Source organism: Pristiophorus japonicus, chromosome 1 (genome assembly GCF_044704955.1).
Source record: "Pristiophorus japonicus isolate sPriJap1 chromosome 1, sPriJap1.hap1, whole genome shotgun sequence".
Classification (NCBI taxonomy): Eukaryota; Metazoa; Chordata; class Chondrichthyes; family Pristiophoridae; genus Pristiophorus; species Pristiophorus japonicus.
The window spans coordinates 409,419,393-409,425,392 of record NC_091977.1 but is presented as its reverse complement, the minus strand read 5'-3'; positions in this window follow the sequence as shown (position 1 = coordinate 409,425,392).

Here is a 6,000-nt window from a genome sequence, read left to right as displayed (position 1 = left end):
TGGGACAGTGTCCGAGCGCTATCGCCCGCTGATGACACTTCGTGTGCCCAGGTCTTAAACAAATTTCCTTCACTGTTCGAACCAGGCATCGGAAAATTCCAAGGAGCAAAAGTGCAGATCCACCTCATTCTGGGGGTGCGACCCATCCATCACAAGGCGAGAGCATTACCGTATATGATGAGAGAAAGGGTAGAGATCGAGCTAGACCGGCTGCAAAGAGAGGGTATAATTTCCCCGATCGAGTTCAACGAGTGGGCCAGTCCTATCATCCCTGTCCTCAAGGGAGAGAGCACCGTCAGAATCTGTGGCAATTACAAAGTAACTATCAATCGTTTCTTCCTGCAGGACCAATACCCACTACCAAAGGCCGACGACCTCTTTGCAATGCTGGCGGGAGGAAAGGCGTTCATGAAGCTGGATCTGACTTCAACTTACATGATGCAAGAACTGGAGGAATCATCGAAGGCCCTCACCTGCATCAACACGCACAAAGGACTTTTTGTTTATAACAGATGCCTGTTTGGAATCCGATCAGCGGCGGCGATATTCCAGAGAAGCATGGAAAGCTTACTGAAGTTGGTCCCGCACACCGTGGTCTTCCAGGACGACATCTTGGTCACAGGTCAGAACACAGTCGAGCATCTGCAAAACCTGGAAGAGGTTCTTAGTCGACTCAACCGCATGGGGCTCAGATTAAAACGCTCAAAGTGCATTTTCCTGGAGCCTGAAGTGGAGTTCCTGGGAAGGAGGATTGTGGTGGACAACATCAGGCCCACCAACACGAAGACGGAGGCAATCGAGAACACACTGAGGCCACAGAACGTGACGGAGCTGTGGTCATTTCTGGGACTCCTGAACTAGTTTGGTAACTTCTTACTGGATCTCAGCACACTGTTAGAGCCACTGCATGTCTTACTACAAAAAGGGGATGAATGGGTTTGGGGCAAAATCCAAGAAAATGCCTTTGTAAAAGCGAGAAAATTGTTATGCTTAAACAAATTGCTTGTGTTGTATGATCCATGGAAGCGTTTGGTACTAGCATGTGATGCGTCGTCATATGGCGTCGGGTGTGTTTTGCAACAAGCTAATGATTTCGGGAAACTGCAACCGGTTGCTTATGCATCCAGGAGTCTGTCTAAGGCTGAGAGAGCCTACAGCATGATTGCGAATGAAGCGTAGCGTGTGTCTATGGGGTAAAGAAAATGCATCAATACCTATTGAGGCTAAAATTTGAATTGGAAACTGACCATAAGCCACTTATATCCCTGTTCTCTGAGAATGAACGGATAAAAACCAAGCATCGGTCCGCATCCAAAGACCGGCGCTCATGTTGTCTGCATACAACAACGCCATCCGCCACAGACCAGGCACAGAAAACTGCGCCGATGCTCTCAGTAGGCTGCCATTGCCAACCATGGTGGTGGAAATGGCGCAACCTGCAGATCTAGCCATGGTTATGGAAGCATTTGAGAGTGAGCAATCACCCGTCACTGCCCGGCAGATCAAAACCTGGACAAGCCAGGACCCCTTATTATCTCTAGTCAAAAGCTGTGTACTTCACTGTGTGTGTCCCAGTGGAAATGTAGCAAGAGATAAAGCCATTCCAGTGGCGCAAAGATGAAATGTCTATATAGGCAGACTGCCTTCTGTGGGGAAATCAAGCAGTGGTCCCCAAGACGGGCAGAGACACCTTCATCAATGGCCTCCACAGTACTCACCCAGGCATCGTAATGATGAAAGCGATAGCCAGATCCCACATGTGGTGGCCCGGTATCGATGCGGACTTAGAGTCCTGCGTTCACAGATGTAATACACGCTCGCAGTTAAGCAATATACCCAGGGAGGCGCTGCTAAGTTTATGGTCTAGGGTACACGTCGACTATGCAGGCCCGTTCTTGGGTAAAATGTTCCTTGTGGTTGTAGTCACGTACTCCAAGTGGATTGAATGTGAGATAATGTCGGCTAGCACGTCCACTGCCACGACTGAAAACCTGCGTGCCATGTTTGCCACACACAGCCTACCCGATGTCCTGGTGAGCGACAACCTGGGATCCTACCTGCTGAACTGCTCATGAAAAGAGCACTTATGACAAAGGTCTTGTTAATTCATCCTGATTTACATGAACAGGTAGAGAGCAGGCGGCTTGAACAAAGTGCATACCATGACAGCGCAAATGTGTCATGCGAGATTGAAATCAATGATCCTGTATTTGTATTAAATTATGGACAAGGTCCCAAGTGGCTTCCCGGCACTGTTGTGGCCAAAGAGGGGAGCAGGGTGTTTCGGGTCAAACTTTCAAATGGACTTACTCACCGGAAACACTTGGACCAAATCAAACTCAGATTCACGGCCTATCCTGAGCAACCCACCTTGGACCCTACCTTTTTTGATCCCCCAACATTCACACCAGTGGCAACCGGCACCATGGTTGACCACAAAGCAGAACCCATCATCCACAGCAGCCCCGCAGGGTCTGACACACCAGGCAGCCCAGCAAGGCCAGCTGCACAGCAGCCTAGCGAGGGCCCAACAAATGATCAACAACACCAGCTTTCACACCGAGACGATCAACCAGGGCAAGAAGAGCCCCAGATCGACTCACATTGTAAATAGTTACACTATTGACTTTGTGGGGGATTGTTGTTATATATGTGGACTTTTATTTACTCTGTACAGCCACCAGAGGGCTCATCCCCTGGAGTCCCAAGGGATCCCATAATCCCTTGGGAGCACAGGTATTTAAGGAGGCTTCACAGGTTGGAGAGGCACTCTGGATTCTTGCAATAAAAGACTACGGTCACACTTTACTTTGAGCTCACAGTGTTAAGTCTGACTCTTTCTGCATACACAACAAATAGCCTTTGAAGTGGCCTTGTAAATGAGTCAGTTGTAAAAGCAATTGCGAGAAGAAGGCCCACCACCTTCTAGGGGTATCTCGGTGTTGTGTCCTTGGATGCTCTGATAATGACTCCACGAGGCAATGTCTTGTACTTGAACTGTAGTGACCTTAGTCCTTTATTGATAACACCCGAATGAGGATCACACCTGGTGGCCTGCTTTTTATACTAGGCCAAGTACATTTGTACAGGTAACCTACAAGTCTCCCACTGCTGTGCCCTCTGGTGGCACACCTTGTGATAGTACCAACAGTAGCCATGTAGGATATATGTCATCACTCCGCCCCCCTCCCCCCCAAGCCTTTAGTGCAAATTGCCTCTGCATTGACTGTGTTCTAGGCTTAGCTTTATCTGGTTGACCCATGGCAGGTCGTTTTAATCTTGGGTGAGTGGTTGGTGCAGTAGAGTGCTGGTGGTTGCTGTTTGTGTGTGTCCGTGATCACTCCATTCTCCCACCCCCCACATATAGATTATGCCGGAGGCTCATTGCATTCATATACATTCAAGTCCAGAAAAGCAAGTTTGCATTACATTTGTGGTTCAGTTGTGAGACAAGTACGTTAGGCTGGTGAGATACATTGTTGTTACGGACTGGGGATCGGTGACCGGTGCATAAGGATAAACTAGTTCCAGAACTGCTGGATGGTGTCCCTGCAGTCTGGTGGTGGCACGGGGCCCAGTGCTGGCAGTGGGAACCCGGATGGCTCAAGTTGCCTGCTCTTGGGGCTGTTGCCGTGGTTTCTAGCGTCGGGCAGGTTCACAGATGCCTGTGACCTCACTGTCCTTTCTTTGTGCCCTGGGTCGCTTTTGCTCCCTGAGGAGCTGTCGTCTAGCAGTGCACAGGGAACTGCTGACTCGCTGGCCTGGGCGTTGTTTGGTTTGGGATCCTGGCTGTCCCGGTCCCTTTTGAGAGGGTTGTTGCAGGTGACCCTTCGTTCCCGGGTGTCCTTGTAAGTGATAATGGGCTGTGCTTTACCAGTGCCAAATTCAAGGGTTTGGTGGCGATAGGATCTGGGGGCTGCGCCTTAGCACAGTTTGCTCTTTCAGGCTCGTGGCGGTTGGTGCCATCGGGTGCCTGAGAGGTGGAGCCGATCAGGGGCAGGGTATCGATACCGGTGCCATTGCCCTCCTGAGATCGCTTGCTCTGCAGCTCGTGTGTGTTGGCTGCTTGTGGCCACACTCCATGGTGCATAACTCTGGTCCCAGGGCTGCAGGCTACATCGATGGGTAGCTCGCTGGACCTGTGTGCTCCCGATGGGTGTTTGCCTGCTGCATTGGCTGTGTGCAGTTGAAATCCTGCATCGCACAACACTTCGTTACTTATTTTGAATACCCTGTAGATCCGATCGCGATCGCGCGCCTTTTCCTTGCGTATTTGATTATCAGTTACACATTTTGGGCCCAAGTTTCCACACGATAAAAAACGGGCGCCCCTCCGAGCTGGGCGCCCATTTTTCGCATCTAAAACGGCGCCGGAAAAAAAACGCGCGATTCTGGAGCATCCTGCAGCTCCTTGTCTGCCTGGCGCGGCGCCCAGGGGGGGCGGAACCTACATTCGCGCCGATTTTGTAAGTGGGAGGGGGCGGGTACTATTTAAATTAGTTTTTTTTCCTGCCGGCAACGCTGCGCTTGTGCGTTGGAGCGTTCGCGCATGCTCAGTGTGAAGGAAACATTGGCACTCGGCCATTTTTGTAGTTCTTTGTAGCTGTTTAGTTTTTGAACATTTTTTAATAAAAGCACATTGCCATCAGCACATCAGCACTGAGAAGGCTGCAGGAAGCCTCAGAAAGTTGAGGCAGCCGTTTCCTGACGACCTCCCCCTTTTGCCGTCGGGAAATGGCTCCTCAATTTCTGAGGCTTCCTGCAGCCTTCTGTCTCCTTCCCTCCCTCCCTCCCGCCGTCTGGAATGGCTTCCTCCCGCCCCCCCCCCCCCCCCCGCTGCGTTCGGTCGGTCTGTCGATCGGTCGGTCGGGCCTGCACTCCCCCCTCCCCCCGCTCGCCCGCCCGGAACGGCTCCCCCCCTGCGTTCGGTCCCTCCCCGCCGTCGGGAACGGCTTCCTCCCCCGCGTTCGGTCGGTCGGTCCCCTCCCTCCCGCCCGCCCGCCAGCTGGCCGGCCGTCTGGAACGGCTTCCTTCGCCACCCCCCACCACCCACCCCCCCGCGTTCGGGAACGGCTGCCTCGTTTTGTGAGGCTTGCTGCAGAATTCTCCCTGGCTGAAGCACTTTCACACAGGTAGGAAGATGGTTTATTTAATCTTTTCTTTGCTTAGAAATTTTTATTCAGGTTGGATTTATTTGTATAATATTTGTAGAAGTATAAATAAGGATTTATTGTAGAATTTAATGACTTCCCTTCCCCCCCCCTCGTTCTGGACGCCTAATTTGTAACCTGCGCTTGATTTTTTAATATGAAGAACAGGTTTTTTCAGTTCTACAAAAATCTTCACTTGCTCCATTCTAAATTAGTTTGGAGTACGTTTTCACTGTGGAAACTTTCAAATCAGGCGTCAGTGGCTGGACACGCCCCCTTTTGAAGAAAAAATTCTGTTCCAAAGTGGAACTGTTCTACCTGACTAGAACTGCAGAAAAAAAAATGTGGAGAATTGCGATTTCTAAGATAGTCCGTTCTCCACCAGTTGCTCCTAAACATCAGGCGCAAATCATGTGGAAACTTGGCCCATTATCTCTAACTCACAGTTGCTATTACATTGCTTGAGTGTGTGGATCTGTCCCTTTAAGTGTGGTGGGTTACAGGCCTCCTTTAAGAGAGCCTTGCTTTCTTTATTCCAATCCGTTTGGTGCCACGGGTTTCTCCATCAGTGCTGCAGCTTGTGGTTTGGCTGCCGCCATCTTTTTCTTCAGCGCTTCACCTTGTGGTTCGAGCGCCATCTTTCCTTCATCCACGATGTCGACTGCGGTGATCCTCTTCTCTCCGGGTTCTGCCGCCGAAATTAGGAAGTCGTCTCTGGATCTGATTTTCTTTCTCTGGAGTCCCTTCGAGCCTGCACCGTCGTTCAATGAGTTTATGGCTGAACATGCAACTTCAGTACCCCATTCCTGCTTTCTCGCCATACCCCTTGATCCCCCTAGTAGTAAGGACT